Consider the following 16,561-nt stretch of genomic DNA (forward strand, 5'->3'; position numbering starts at 1 on the left):
GTAGCTAGGGTTCCAAAAAAGAAAGAGAAAAACTTCACTTAGTATAAAAAAGGAAAGTCCTGGCTTTTTAACTCAGCGTCCTGTTGTGGACACCTGATGCAATCAAGCCTTGGGATGGACAATTTGATTTTAGCTATCTCTTTGGCTTCTCCATTTGTCGCTTTGCTCAAATATCCAGCAGACTTGATCAGCTCAGCTTTCACCCTCCATTCAAAGCTGATTACCTCTTTAGAATCATCACAAGCTTCGGCTCTGAACTTGATGCTTCCCTTGGAAGGCAGCTTATTAGTTTCTTGGAGGCCTTCGTCTGTGCAGCTATTACTTTGCTTGACTTAATGAACAAGAGCCATCTGGACTCATGCTTGGCCGTGTTTGCACCTGTGCCTGCATCTGCCCTGTCTGGCCACATCAGGTGGATGCGCACTTGTAAGACACATCTCAGCATTAAAGAAAAGGCCAAAGAGGCAAGAGACTCTCTCGTTGCAACAGGAACCATACCAGATGGCTCATGAAGTAATCAGGGATGAAACAACAGAACTGAGACTTCACGGGGTGTTGTTTGTAAGTGATCATTAGACCACACTCTTCAAAGATACACTCCTCTGTCTTTCTCAATTAGAAAAATCAATGCACATTTAAACAGTGCTTCTTCTCCATTGCCCAGGCGACAGATCCCAAACCTGGCAAAAGGACAACTTATAAGTGCAGCATAGTTTAAATGCATGCCCAAGGGTACCTTCTGAGTGGAGACCTAACCCAGCTGTATGATAACATTCAAATTTGTATACTGTTTCAACAACATAATCACTATAGGGCCATGTAGTTGGAGAGTACACAATTGGTCATCTAGTATAATCTACTAAATATGTTGGTATCTGTCTGTCTCTGGAAACAATGGAAGAGTGCGCCTCTGGGGGTAAAGTTAAACCGGTGGAGAGTTACGGTGCCTGCTGTGGCTGTTGAGACCAAAATGGGAGAGACATGTTTTGTTGCAGGTGGGGCACATGAAGGCGTCCGGTTTAGCTGCTACAGGTATACCATGGTGTTCTTCTCTCTGCGTTCCTCCCAGCGATCCTTCATTCTCTGGTCACTGCTGTGGATACTACCTTCAGGCACTGTGATCATACAACGGGGTTAATGGGGCCAGTCTTCGTGCCATATTTGCAGACATCTTGGTAATGCAGAGTTGGTCTGCCAACAGGCCTAGTGCCTGAAGCCAGCTCCCTGTAGAGCACATCCTTGGGGATCTTGCCATCTTCCCATTCTGTGTGCGAAGCCAGCATTGACATTGCTGAGACAAAAGTGTGAACATGGTGGGACTAACTAATAGCATACTCTAAATCTGAAAATTAGGAGAAAAAAAGACCACTTTGAGCTTCAATGTATGTCCACAGAGTTAAAACATTTTCACAGTAGTCCTGATGTAGAGGGCTAATTAGGAATAGAATACAATGTAGACTGAAATATATTTGCAGTGATATTTCAAAATGAATTCATTCATTCACAAAATAAATAAGAAAAAACAAAAACAACCCAATAATCCCTCTCCCACAATCACATTGATGATGATGATGATGATGATGATGATGATGATGATGATGATGGGAAATTTAAATGGTGGTGCCTGGTGCTGGTCAGAGCAGTATTTATCCAGGACCAGAGGCAGCCTGCAGTGTGCTAGCAGAGGATGTTGTATGCTGTTGCTGGGCCTGCAATTAATAAAAACAAAATAGTTTTAAAAACAACCAATAGAAGGACAAAATCACAACAGCCAAAAGTTTTTATCAACAGACCTACCTAATTTAGTCCTAAAACTTTCTTTAAAAGCCACTCCCAAACATTAGCAGCAAGGTAAACACGTGGGTCTCTTTGGGGAGGTTAGAGCGTCCACAGCCAAGGCACTACAAATGAAAAGACTCCATCTCTTTCCCACACTCTCTGCAGTTTGGACAACAGGGGAATAATCAGCAGGATGTCAGTTGTTGAAAGAGATGTCCAAGCAGATTTGTATGGAAATAGTATTCTGGTCTGATTTGGGATCTGAGTTCAAGATCGGAGACTAAGTTCTTCAGTAGCAGTCTGATATTCCCTCTCCACATACCCACATACTCCTATGGTCTCTATGACAAAGTAGAGGAAGAAAAAACAATCACAGCTGAAAAAGTTATCCAGTGAATATAACATTGGATTAACTAATTGACACCCTGCAGACACACACATTCCAAAACAGAGGCAGAGGATACATGTATACATTTTTCTTGGTTGTTTTTTTCCTTATTACTATTAAAACAAGAGATTCTTGTGCTTATCTACAAAAACTGCCTTAATGTGTACAGCTTTTTAGAGGGACAGACAGAAGGTTTCCACTGAAATACTTCAGGAGCTGGAAGTAAAATAAATAAAATAAAATAAACAAAATTTCATGCATATCAGTGAAACCAGCGTGGGAACTGCAATCTACTTGCAGAAAATATAAGATATAAACTGTAATGAGCTCATTACATTTCCCCCATCTCTCCATTGCCTTACAGTTTAGAACCAATAATAGTTTAAATCACAAATGTACCTATTCTGCCTCAAGATCAGATTTTCCAGTCCTATCAAGGAAATTTAGATTGGCTAAATCCCCTGAAAGCAGTGAATTAGCATTACTTTGATATGATAGGTGAGGAACCACATAAATGAAGTCACTCCTTCTGCTCTTTTATTGTTAACCCATGAAACTAGTTATGTGTGCAAAGGGGACAGTGAGGCTTCAACAAAATCATTGACTATGAATCACTTATTACTCTGGTTGATATTACTGGAATGTGTTATATGTTGGGGTGCCATTGGTCCAGTACAAATTACAGCTTCTAGACCAATGCTTGGACCCAGTTATTTTGAATAAGTACCCTACAAGGATTTTGGCTTGTGCAATGGAATGGTCCCCTAAACCTCTGGAGCAGATGTGGGGAGGGTGTGAAGTGAGCACGCAAGAGGAGAGGGAGGAGTTCCAATGTGGAAGTGGACATATTTGGAGCTAGTTGGATATTGTCCATGACATACAGACAGGGAGGTTTAACTCTTTCCCAGTCCCTGCCTGCAACCTGCTCTTTGCCCTGGGAAGGAAGTTGCTACTGATGGCACTTTAGTGTGCTCATTAGCTCACACGTGAATAAATCAAATAGAATAGGAATCTTAATCAGAGCTGAAATCTTGGATTATATTAATAACATTATTTAATATTCCCCTTCAACAGAACAGTAGTATTCTCATTTCACTCTAAGATGCTCAGAACTATGCTGTGTTGCTTTCTTTTTCTTTTTCTTTTTCTTTTTCTTTTTCTTTTAAAAACCAACTTATTCAGAAAGGAACCACTGGTCCTGCTTTGCGCAGTAAGCAGTCACAAAGAAATGGCCTTGAAACGCATCCAAAACCTGAAGGCATACAATTTATTGTTCCTGCTGGAACCAAGAATAAGTTGACTTTGTGTCCTCATTTATAAACTATGCCTGTCAATAAACAACACTGTACCTGTGATAAAACTATTACAAGCTCGGCGAGGCTGGCCAACTGTTCTCAACCAAACACAAAAGTTCAATAAATATGCTTAACTAGACATCTGCCTATCGCCTTGGAGGGAAGAAAGGGGTCAGCACCAAGCAGCTCGGTTAGAGTAGATGGCTTGGATCTCTGCCCTTTCCGCAAGAAGAAATACTGCAATATAGTGGCCTTCCAGGACAAACCTTCCTCCAAGTAAGAAGAACCCTGCTGGATCAAACGAAGGGTTTGCCAGAGGCAGGGAAGCTTTTTCAGCCTAAGGAATACATTCGCACATCACCAGCCATGGGGGGGGGGGGAATGGCAGCATAGACAATGCTGAACTAGATGGTCAGATTCAGTATAAGGCATCAACCTATGTCCCTGTAACATCCGTGTTTCAGAAACGCAGAAGAATAACAAGGCAATTTTAACAAGATACATGACAAATGGAATAAAGTTAAAACCATTATTTTTAAAAAACAACTTAATATAAGTAGATTAAAATACTTGGCAATCAGGCCCCTAGAGTATCTCTGAAAGTTGAATAAGATATGGGACAGAAAGTCCCCAAGAATATCAGGTGCATAAAGAATTCATAAGAAAATGTAAAACAATTATCCTGTTTGTGCTTTACAAAAATCATAACTGAAAGAGAACGGAAGAAAAAGTAGAGATGGATGAACTCTGGGCAATAGAAGCAGAATGCCTGTCACCAAAGGCACAAAGCACATAAATGAAACCTGCCCTATAAAATACAACCAGTAGATACCCCCAAGCTAATAAAAAGGGGGAAGAAAAACCATGTAATAGGACAGTTAGCAAATCAGTTCTCAAATTTCACTGCATATGAGGAAATGTAAATGTAAATATAATATATGGAAAAAGGAACCACCATTTGAGAACAAGAAATAAAAAGAGAAAATACTCACATTGCTCACAAGAATCTTCATATGTCTTACTCTGATATACCAGTTAAACAGCACATTATTATTATTATTATCATTATTATTATGACTGGTTAATTAAAATTGTATATTGCACTTCATCTGCAGATCTAAGGGCAGTTTACAGCATAAATATAAAAGTCAAAAACACAAAATGCATAATAAGAACAAGAACAAGAACAAGACAAAACAATAGCCCCCTCCCTTCCAACACTTCAATTCTATGATTCCTGTGCACATTGAAATATTAGGTGGGAACTTCCGTTTCTTCCAGATGAAACTGAATGTAAGAGCAGGACCCTAGATTTCAGTCATGCTCTGTCTACCAAATAACCACCTAATGCTTCCATTGTAAATATCAGTGCTGTTAGCATAAGCCTTACACAGCAAACTAGAATGGTTCTGGCTGGAAATTGTGGCTTATCATTGGAGATGACTGAGGTAAACTATACAGGGCCTGAGCTGCCATTACTCCAAGTGATATATCATATAGAAGAGATGCATTGAATTTAAAACATGATTTTCAAGTCTTGAAAGACACCTTCTGAAATCAGTCAAAACTGAGGATCAAGGCAGGAAGAATTATATGCTACTGGTGTTTTGCAATGCTTTTCTAGGGGAAGGATTCAGCTGGGAAAGGAAGAACGGGAATCTGTGTTTGCATTCTTATGATATGCAGCAAGGCCCAGAGGTTTTAGAGGAAACACATTTCTATTTCTCAAACAATAGTGGAAGGCATATTATTATTCTCCCACATTAGTCCTCCAGCAACCAAACAGTTCTGTGAATACATTTGCCACATAGTGAACACACTGGGACACATCGTCAACATTTAATAGCCTAAGTGGACCACATCAATATTTGTGCATGCTCCTTCCCTTAAGCATCCATTTAGAGCAGGGTTGGGGGATCTGTGGACCTCCGTCAGCCCCAACCACCATGACCAATGATCAAGGGTGATGGGAGTTGTAGCCCTGAAGGTACAGGTGTGCCCACCCTGATGTAGGGCCTTTGAATCACATGAAATTCTATCACTCGGTTTTTAGAGTGAATTCATTTACCCTGCAGGATTTTTAATATGACGTTAAAGTGGGTTCTTTTTAAGTAAATACTGTTTCGGGGTACACACATTCTTCAGATGTAATGGAATCATGGTGCCACAGAGCAGCATGCAGGCCATTTATTCTCTTTAAAACAACCTCATTACTACACGGGTGGTGCAGCTTGGAAGAGTCAGATCTCTACAGCTGCACAGAGAAGCCATGCATGAGCTAAAGATAATGGTAGGGTTGGTGCAAAGCAAGGAGACTTCAGTGCTCTTCTCATTCTAACCTATTTGTCTATCATCTAATGCAGATGAACAACAGATAACATTTAACTGTTTCTTCACTGCCTGAAATCTAAGCACTTTCTGCTTTTAAAAAAGCATACTTCTCTTTAAAACTGATTTTTCTGGTTTTAAAAGCAACAAATCTATAGCAAAAAAAACAACCCCCAAAACCCCACCCCTATATTGTTAATTCCACATATATACTTCCCTTTCATCTGTTTGAGATACTTTTATGCACTGACTGTTTGTCCCATACTCTAAAGCCACCATGTGTGGATCTATCACATAATTATATTGGGATTTTAAAGATAGGAAAGAAAAATATTATTTTAGAAACGAGGGGGGGTCACATAGTTCAGGTTAAACAAAGATGTAAACATTCAATTAATCAGGCTTCAAATTGAAAATGACTTCTAAAAAGAAAAGATGCTGACATAGGCTGCATACGTGCCTGCTATAATAGCCTCTCTTACCACCACCCCCCAAAAACCCTGGAGACTGTAGTTTGTTGAGGGTGCAGGGAATTGTAGTTCCATGAGGGTAAACTACAGTTTCCAAGATTCTTTGGCAGAAGCCATGCAGTTTGAATGTATGGTGTGTAAGCAACCAGAGTCACTGTAATCTCTAATGACCAGGATCCTAACCACACATTTAACTGAAAGGACCTTCAAAATATCTGCACTTAAAAGGGTGTGAAGGCTTAAAAGGGTTAACTATAAATAAGCAAAAAAGAAAAGGCCTCTTATTTGGTTAGTGTTCTCAGCTAGACTCTTTTTTTTTCAAACAGAACTTGAAGGGGCTGAGTTTCCTTTTGTTCCTGTTTGCCATTCAGGAACTGTAGTCCAGGGGTCAGCAACCTTTTTCAGCCATGGGCCGGTCCACCGTCCCTCAGACCCAGGGCCGGATTTAGATGAAGAGTGGCTCTAGGCTATTCCACTTGTGAGGCCCATCCCCCACCCTCACAACTAGAAGAAAATGGTAGAGTGTTATAAACAAAATTGTGTGAAGCCAAGGATGATGACAGGTATTTAAAATTCTGCAATTCACAATTTCTCCTCTATTATTATGTTAAATACCATAGTGATTTTAAAAAATGCATAAAATTAACACTGAAAAACTTTTGCAATAACTGAACTTTGTAAACCTTTGTAGGCCAGGGCAGGCCGGGTCTTCCTGTTATATACCTGCTGGGATTGACAAGGCATCTGACCCTCCTGACGAGTGCTTAGGTCTGCCCATCAGATACCAGGCAATCTACTATTCAAATTAGACTCCTGTGTTTTTGTTACAATCCCCTTCTCAATCAAGTCATCAATTTTAATCTAGAATTTAAATTCTCAAAACTTTCTTATTTGTTAATTTGAACAAGTAAACTACTGCTCTCGCTTATTACAAACAGTATTTCTACCTGCAACACACTTGAGCAAATGTGCTCCTGTTCCTTTCACAGATATTTTGTTGGCATTTGCAACTGTAGCTGCCTCTGATTAGTTTTCATTTAACTCTTGGAGGTAATTAGCATCACATGTCATGTGCATGGAAGTTGCTGAACCAATTAACCAGCTAGAAGGATTACTGTTAATAGCACCAGTTCTACTATAACTTGATATTGCTGGATAGTTCTGATGAACTGCTTTCTGTTGCCACCCTGAAACTTTTCCTTATTAGTGCCACTTTGTTTTGTACGATTCCTTGCAAATGAAGGAAAACAACTTTTCTGCTTGTATATGTTGATAATATAATTTTGGTTACAGAGGACAAACAAGATTGTACAAAAATAAGATTGGGTGCAGCCCTGGCCAGGACATAGGCATCCTGACTGTGACAAAGGTGACCTATGTGCTTGCTTGCTTGACAGCTGTTGGGAACTTCAAGGTCCCTGCTCTCCCTTCTTATGGTCTTTGTACTGGACCTGGAGACTCCAGTAGGGAGCATTCCATGTCAAGAAGGAGGGCAAGTGGGCATCCTATCAAATGACAGGGCAGGAGCTACAAGGAGCAAGGCCTTTTCACTGGTGGTGCCCATTGTATGCCTCACTCTTCCTAGACCTGCACTCTTTTGGCCTGTATTTTTGAGCTTTATAATTTAGGAAGACTTTGGAAGAACAGGTTGACAAGTCTTATCAGTCGCTGACGTATGAGCAGATTTTATTTGCTGCTGTTCTGGGCTTCTGGTGCACCAGGTTTACACCAGTGTAACAGAGTTGGCCAGGATGCCAGAAGGATACAATTTATGAGCTTTCTCCATTATCTGCACAGCAGGGGCTGTTCAGTCAACAGGGCAAAGGCTGAGCTGAAACATTCCCTGTTGGTTACCTGCTTTCAGCAATAGGGGTTGCTGTTTGGTAGTACCCAATTGGTTAGCTATCAGATTCTAGAGCTCCCTATTGGTGGCTCTTAGGAAATTCACAAAACACAGAGTCCATTCATAAAACACTGTGCTCATTCATAAAGCACTAACATAAATCTCCATTGCTACAGATTGGGTGTATATTTCAGTGGTTGAACGTATAGGTTTATGGCCATGCTGTAGTGTAGTGCTTATGGGACTGGGAATAAAAGGTGGCTGAACTCATTGTCTCGGGGTTTGTGGGGGGGGGGGTGACAAAACTGATTTCCAATGTGCCCCCCTTTATTTCCATAACAAGTCTTTGAGTCTGTACTCTGAATAGGGACACCAGGGACCTAGAAGGTGCAGGGCTTGTCAGTCTCATCAGGGCTGACCTTAAGGCAATTGGGCCAAATTGGGTTCTGCAGGCTGCTCCTAAGGGTCCCCCCCCCCGCACAAGGGCAATCTAGATGGATTTTATTTATATCTATAAGATTTTGCAGGCTTCGGCTGTGAACTGGAGCCCTAAAAAAAATAATTCCAAGTTTTGCCCCACTGCTTCAAATTGGGCCCCACTAGCTAGCCCTGAGTCTCATAGTTGCTGGGCCTGAGAAGCCCTGCCCTTGCATGAATTCTTGGGTTCACAATTTTTGGGAGAGGGGAGACTGCAGCACTGGGGAGCAGGCAGGATGGCGAGGCCCCCTAGATTTAGAGGCCTGAGTTGCCCTGCCCTTGCATGATGTCTTGGGTTTGCAATTTTGGGAGAGGGAAGACTGCCCACTGGGGAGCAGGCGGGCTAGCAAGGCCCCCTAGATTTAGAGGCCCTAGGCTTCAGCCTACTTAGCCTATATATAAATCCGGCACTGCTCAGACCGTGTTGTGGGCCGGACTATATAAATAAATATTTTAAATAAAAGCACGCATTCTACTTGTGTAAAAACGTGCAGATTCCCGGACCGTCCGTGAGCCAGATTGAGAAGGCGATGGAGCCGCATCCGGGCCCTGGGCCTTAGGTTGCCTACCCCTCCTGTAGTCTGTCTTTAGCATTACAGACAGATTTGTGCCCCATATACCCTAATGTCTCCTTTGATGGCAGTAAGAGTCCTCAGGCTCCAGGAGCCCCACCAAACCCATCAATCTTTTTTCAATTATCACATGCAATAATCTTGTCGTGCACAACACGTATACAGTAATTTCAGTTTGTTTTTATTAATTTTTATCTGGCAGGAACATGCCTAGTTTGAGGGTTAATTCACCCTTCTATCTAATAGGATTATTTGATAACTATTCCAATAGACCGTGTGTGTGTGTGTGTGTGTGTAAGGACAAAGGAAAAAGGGGGGGGAAATACAAGAGGTGTTCTCAATTGAAATGCTTCACAAATATATTAGCATACCTTAGACCTATAAACACCTCCAGAGATCCCTTAGCTCTACAGTACAGGTTATCTTCCACTAGAAAGGCTTAATAGCAAGTTCACTGTCAATATTTACTTACTATTGTTCCCCAAAAAGATTTTTCCCCTAGGAGCATTTGCAAGTGTGCATTCAACAGAAGTGCCTAGTGGTTTATTTCACCAGGGGATTGTTTCTGCAAATAAATATTTGCTTAGTTTAGGCAGACACCCCAAATATAAGCAGCCATGCAAAAAGGTGTTATTTTCTTGGTGTAACTACCACTTAAAGATAAAATGTCTCTGGAGAGGCCTCAATTATGTTTTCTCCTTGTAAAGGTAACCTTCTAATTAACTAGATGTCCTATAAAGGATGATGCAGGGTGCTATCAGGCTGTGTTGCGCATCAATAACATGCCCATTTCAATTGAAAACATCTGTTATTCTAAAAAAGCAAAGGTGGGGGGGGGGACACCACTACTATGGTTGCCAGAATGATAAGTGCTTGCCTTTAGCCAATATCCCTAAAAATAACAAAAGTGTAACAATCACATAGCGGTGGAAACAAAAAGAAACAAAGCAACAGGGGCTGCCTTACTTCATTTCCTTTCCAGATGCCCAGTGAATAAAGCTATACAAAAAGACTTCCTATGTGTGATGTTCTAATCTAACAATGGCAGATACCGGCGAGAAAATGTTAAGCCATTCTATGAAAGGTTGGAATATATATTCAGCTGTAAACAACTGTTCCATTTGTAGCTCGATGTGCTTGGCATAACAGCCTAAGCAAAACTCCACGAAAGCCTGTTATGAATCGTCCTTCAGACTCGGGAGAAGAATTGTGTTGTTACCACTGAGAAAAGAATGAAAATCAAACCACGATCAGCAAATTTCACCATTTTATGTTTCTTCTCAAAGGCCCTATAAATGTTACCTTAGTCGTGTGTGAGCTGCTTTTCTATGAGTGTTTCCTAGATGGCTGGGATAGTGTTTTTAAAAAGCTATTGAATTAGGCTGATCAGGTAGATCCAGACCAAGAACTGAACCCTCCACCAGAGGGGTTTCCAACTCCATGGGAGCGGCCAAAATGAAGTAGCTCAATCATGGCTGGATACTCTCAGTGTCAGGGTAATGGAAAGCAGATGAATTATCTAACGGAACAAGTTGGAAGGAAGCTGACGTTATTAGAGGGCCATTAGAAAAAGCAGATGCATTCTAACAATGACAAATCTGCACAATGCAGCACATTTGACAATTTTAGGATCTTTGGAGCTTACACAGTAGCTTTCTGGTTTCACAAGGGAATCATACAATTGCAACCATTCTGATACCATCACAGGATGACAGGCATGTTACACACTCTTCATAATATTATTAACCTGCTACATTTCCTAGTGCTTTTGAGCAGGGAACATTTTAAGATACATTTAAACCAAATCAGAATCTACGGCAGTATCTCAACAGAAGACAAATCTGTTGGCTACTCTAGGTTTTGCTCTTCATTAGGATGTTTCTTCTCATTATGTGATGTCAAAACTATCTAGGGCTTTAGGCAGGTGCTTGATAGAATGAGCCAAAATAAAACTGGCATCCATGACAGCACAACCCACCAGGAAATTCTCTTGTTCAGCCCCCTTTGAGTTGAGCAGTTGCTCTACAATAGTTTCATGGTTTCTGTCTGTGATTCAGCAAAGAGGCTTTATTAGCCCATGGCATACAAGGAAAATAGTTTTTAAAACTGTGGCAATAACTGTAGCACTCTTGGTAAGATTTTTTTTTTTTAAGTGGAGAGGAATTATATGGATGTTTGAAGAAATTATGTACCAATTACATTGTGATGTGCAATTACATTTGACAAAGCAGCACCCATTTCAGTATACAGCCTTCTTACTATATCGAAGTTGGTTTGTCGTGTGGCCTAGAACAGCCTTTGCCAACCTGGTGCCTTCCAGATGTTACGGAGCGCAACTCCCATCAGTCTCAGCCAGCACAACTGCAGCTGCCTCCATGTCACCACTACAGGGCTGTTTTTAAGTGAACATTCAACATGGTGGTACAATTCTACACTGGGTGAAGCAGGACAGCCAAAAGGTGACTATGTAGGAAGATCAAATTCTGTGAATCTTTGCTTGTGGACATTTTTTAATGAAGACTGGCTTTGGTATAAGTAAGACATAGAAGAATGTAGAATTTTACTTACATGTTTTTGCAGTGTTTTTGTAGCACGGTTAACAATATGTTGTGTTGGTGGCATACAGAAACATAAATAAAACCATTTTTTAAAAGCCCTACATGGACATAAAACTGAAACTATTAAGTCACTATCAGAATAAAATCAGGATTAAACATTGATGCCAAACATTCCTTTGGGTTTGTGAGATTAGATTTAGGTATCAGTTCACCTGCCTAAGAACTTCTCAGGTAATGAAAGTCACCAGAATTCTAGGTGCCTTTTCCACTGTCTCCTTTGAAGGGGATTTGTCTAGAACAACTTAATGCCATAGGAGTATTTCATTTTTACCTCTCTCCCAGTGTCTGTGGAAGAAATTCAATGTAGCTCTGTGGTAATTGCTCCACCTGTACAGTTGTACCGTGGTGAACAAACGCCTTAGCAGTAAAACGTTTTGGCTCCCAAACACCACAAACCCGAAAATGAGTGTTCCAGTTTTGCAAACGTTCTTTTGGAAGCCAAACAGTCTGCAGGACTTCTGCAGCTTCCAGTTGGCTGCAGGAAGTTCCTGCACCTTGGAAGTCGAACATTTTGGAAGTCGAACGGACTTCCGGAATGGATTCTTTTTGGCTTCCAAGATACGACTGTACAAGTATTTCAGCTTGCCAAGCAGAGCAACCCCCTTTCTCCTCTCTGGGGGAAGAAGGGGGAAAGCCCCATTGCAGTAGTAGAAGTCCATTTAAGGGCTTCTGCTAGTGGGACACGGTAGTTGAACCCAGGCCTACAGTACAACCAGATAATTTAAAAGTGCAGCTTTAGAAAAGGACCAAGGCCCAGTGATGGACCACATCCTTTGTGGGCAGAAGGCCCTAGGTACAATACCTAGCATCTCCAGATAGAGCTAGGAAAACAGTCTTGTCTGAAAAGACCAGTAAAAGTTCCTGCCAGTTACTGTAGTCAAATCTGAGCTTGATGTACCAATGGTCTGACTCCGTATAAAATAGTCTTCTATTTTCTTAGAATAATAAATATAGCTTTTTGCACTCCCAGCGCAGCACTAAAATGCACAGCTGAGAATGTTATTTATCAGTGTGGGAAGCAAGTCATGCACACTGGAGAGCCAACATTGATCTCTCCCACTGATGTGGACTGGTAAGAGACTAGCACAGGCAGTAGAACTTCCTGCTGTATTCTGTGGGTGTTTTAATCACTAAATAATTGCATGCAAATATCGAAATAAGAGCCATCAGGACATTGCTGGAGGACTCCTGTCACCGAAATGCTTATCCGATACCCCAATCAACTAAATTCAAGTAGCCTCAGAGGAATTCAACCACATGAAGATGATAGCAATCTCACTTATACACCCTCCAATTATGATTTTCTATATTTCATCAGACTGGATATATGGGGCCACTCAACCTGTTGAAATCTATTTTATTATCTTTTCCCAGATGATACTTCTAACCGTTTTTCAAGGCATTCATGCATTTTCAGAATAAAACATTTTAGTTCTGAAAAAAACAATTATAATAAGGCTCTTTAGAGGTACTCCTCATTCAGATAACACTAGACAATATATTCAAGGCCATTCACTTTTACAGAGTGAGAAAAGGCTGTTAACGATGTACTCAGTTTTGTGTCCGTATACAACTTTGGTGTCTTGTTCAGATATGATGTTTTTTTCCTGATGCTCTTAAAGATGTGTACAGCAAAGGTGAAACTTTCCCCATTCAATTTCTGACCTCAAGGCTTTTCCCACTATGAGAGCAACAAACCTCTGAGACTTTGATGATCCAACTAGCAAGTTTTAATCCATGTTCAACTTGTAAAAAGAGATCTTCCGAATCCTGACAGCATTCTGAACTTGGTCATTATCGTTTTCGGTTTCAGAGAAAAATAGTTCCAGTTGCTACAGCTATGGGGCACCATATTTCAATGAGTTGGATAAAACATGGTTAGCCTTTTCCTTCAGAAACCTGAGTTTGGATAAATAGTGAGTTGGGGTAGGGGGTAGTTGGGAATCTGGAAACATAAAACTGTAAAGCAAAACCATAGCCAGTTGTCCTTACCGTGTGGGGTGACCATATTTCCAGGCGTGGCTTCAAACAAATGAATGGATTTGTTCAAAACCAAGATACATTTCTATACTCTCTCTGATCAACCTCAAAATGACTATGTGTATGTCACTGTCTGTTAGTTGTTATAGATAGATAACTACAATAAGAATTGCTTTGCCCTGAAGTGTTCACAGTCATGGGAACTAAAGGGTTATTTTGCTTTATTTTCTGCCACATCACTCAGTCATAAAGCTGAAAGCAACCTTGAAAAATCCACCTGAGTGAATCTTGTGTAGGCTGAGAACAGGGTGAGTCAGATGGGTCGAGCACTACTACTTTGGGAAAAAATAGCTGCCATTGAATGGGAATTGCCTTATTCTAAAAAGCAGCTCTTTAAAGGGAAATTTCCACATATTCAAAAGCCTGCTTCCTGAAAAACTATTAGGTGGGCCAGAGCATTGGCTCTACATAGGGTGCTGCACCCACTGGCCTGACCTTGCCTACAGGTCTGCTATACCCAACAGGTTCATGGCATTACAATTTGTAATACAGCAACTAAGGCTGCCATCCTAACTCCTGGCCAGGATCAGGAAGGCTGTATGGATCAGTAGAACTGCTGCTGCGTCCAAAGCTCTGCCATCTGGGTCTTCCAGGACAGAAGGGGAGGAATAAAGCTATTGATTGACCAGAGAGGCTCAAATATCACTCTTTGCTGGAAGCTTAGGTTCCAGTGGCCTGGGTCCACCCCAAAACACCTCCTTTCTGGGATGTTCTGCCGGCTACCGCCCATGCTTTTTGTGGACATGCTTATGCAATGGCAGCTCCCAGTGGCACAGCCTAGCAGAGCTGAGTGCACTTAAACTTCTGCTGTATCCTACCTATCACCAGCATGGCAAATTGGGAATGAGGACTGCTCTGCTTCTTGTTCCACACTTACACAGCTTAAGACGTTCACATGAGCCCTAAAGAGAACATCAACATGCACTTTGTCACCCCTCATGTGTTGGGGACTGAACATCTGCAGCAGGGAGCCTCTTCAGCTTGGGTGGCTTCCCATTTCACTTACAACTCTGAACCTCCATGGTTCTAAATCACAAGGGGATCCTAGAAAAGCCAAACAAGCCACAGTCATCACCAGGGGCGAGGGAAAGAATGCCTGCACTTTGCCATTAGTGCAATGTTTTGGTATTCTGCTGCATTTTCACAGGGCTGGCCTCTGACACTGGAAACAGATCTTTGGCAAGTGCACTAATTCAGTATGTTGATCTGGTGGTCATCCTTCTCCTCTTTGTGGTACAAGCTCTCACCTCTTCTGAAAATGTTTCAGGCATTTCCTCAAGAGCATCCTGAGAACTGGGGGGGGGGGGGCTGCCACTTCTTTTAAAATACAGTATTGTCCTGGGTGGCAAGATTGCCAGGGCCACCAATTGTAGTCTGGGTAGAGGTATAAAAGAGCAATTTATTTTATCGAAATTATGCAGTTCCATTCCAGGAATTTCACTCTCTGTGGTCCAAAAAACAAACAAAAAACCCACCAACCCCAAGACTGAAATGAACAAACCCCAGGACTGAAACTGTAACTTCAAGGCAGCTTTTTAATTTTTCTTTCCCACCTTTCAACCAGCATTGCTGTCTGTGTCACCGTGATACCTCCTGAGCCGCTCTTCCTCCCTTTGGCTCCAGCCGTTCTTTTGTCCACCATCTGAAAATGGCTCCCTTTAGTTTCCAGCTGTACTCATTCCAAATGCTTTTTGTAAAATGTACCAATCTGGCCTTTAGCCAGCGGGATAGCATTTACCTCTGTCCCTAACCTAAGCTAGGAAAGTTTTTAACAATGGGAAAAGAGCTGTTTCTTCTCAAGCAAGCCGACAGAACATCATCTTACAACATATTTTTATTATTTTTATTTTTAGAGAAAGGAAGTATTTTCTTTCAAGGCTACCTGTCCAATTTCAAGACTTGCTGAAAACTGAACGAACTGGGAGAACAGGAAAGACATAAGGGTATCCTCAGCTTTTGTGGGGGGTGTTTTTGCAAAATGCACAATTCTTGAATTTTCCAGCCTTTTATTACCTGCTTGATTTCCTTTCATTAAATATACATATAATCTGCTGAAAGATAAAAGGCAGCTTTATTTTGCATCTTCTGCAGCAGCCTCTTTCAGCCCTTTTATGTTTTGGTTTTGTTCTGGGAACAGAGCATAATGGCAGCTGCTCATACTTCAATAAAAGACACTCCATGCAGCATTCACTTGTAAACATGTTAGCGCTCCCTACGTGGGCATAAGGGGCTGTTCAGAGTTCTCACACACCTGCAGAAGGCTGCTGCATCCGACTACAAAGATCTGCAGGCCCAGAAGAGGACTGCCTCTTGCACATGGCACAGAAACGGTACTTGCTTCTGAACATCAAAAGCTCAAAGCCCCACTCGAACAAAACACTATGGGTTGGGAAACTGTATTCCACTCGGGGGTGATCTACATCATAAAAATCAGATGAAAACAGGTGCGGTAGGGACGGGGAAATCAAAATATGTGTGGCTTTTTATTTTATTTTATTTATTTTATTGCCATATTTAAGCTCTACTCAATAACAATGGTCTCTGGGCAACTTACAGTATTAATAAAATGCTAAAAGTTTCACCCATTGCTAGAGCCACTGGGAACAGACCCATTGGATTAATGAATATGACTAACTTAGGTCCATTAATTTCTATATGTCTACTCTGAGTAGATCTCTGAGCAACCAACCAATAAAACAGGAGATTTAAACAGTAAATACCCAGCTAGATGGGCGGGGTATAAATAATAAA

The sequence above is a fragment of the Podarcis melisellensis genome, assembly GCF_964234715.1.
Source record: "Podarcis melisellensis genome assembly, chromosome: 7".
In the NCBI taxonomy this organism is placed as follows: Eukaryota; Metazoa; Chordata; class Lepidosauria; order Squamata; family Lacertidae; genus Podarcis; species Podarcis melisellensis.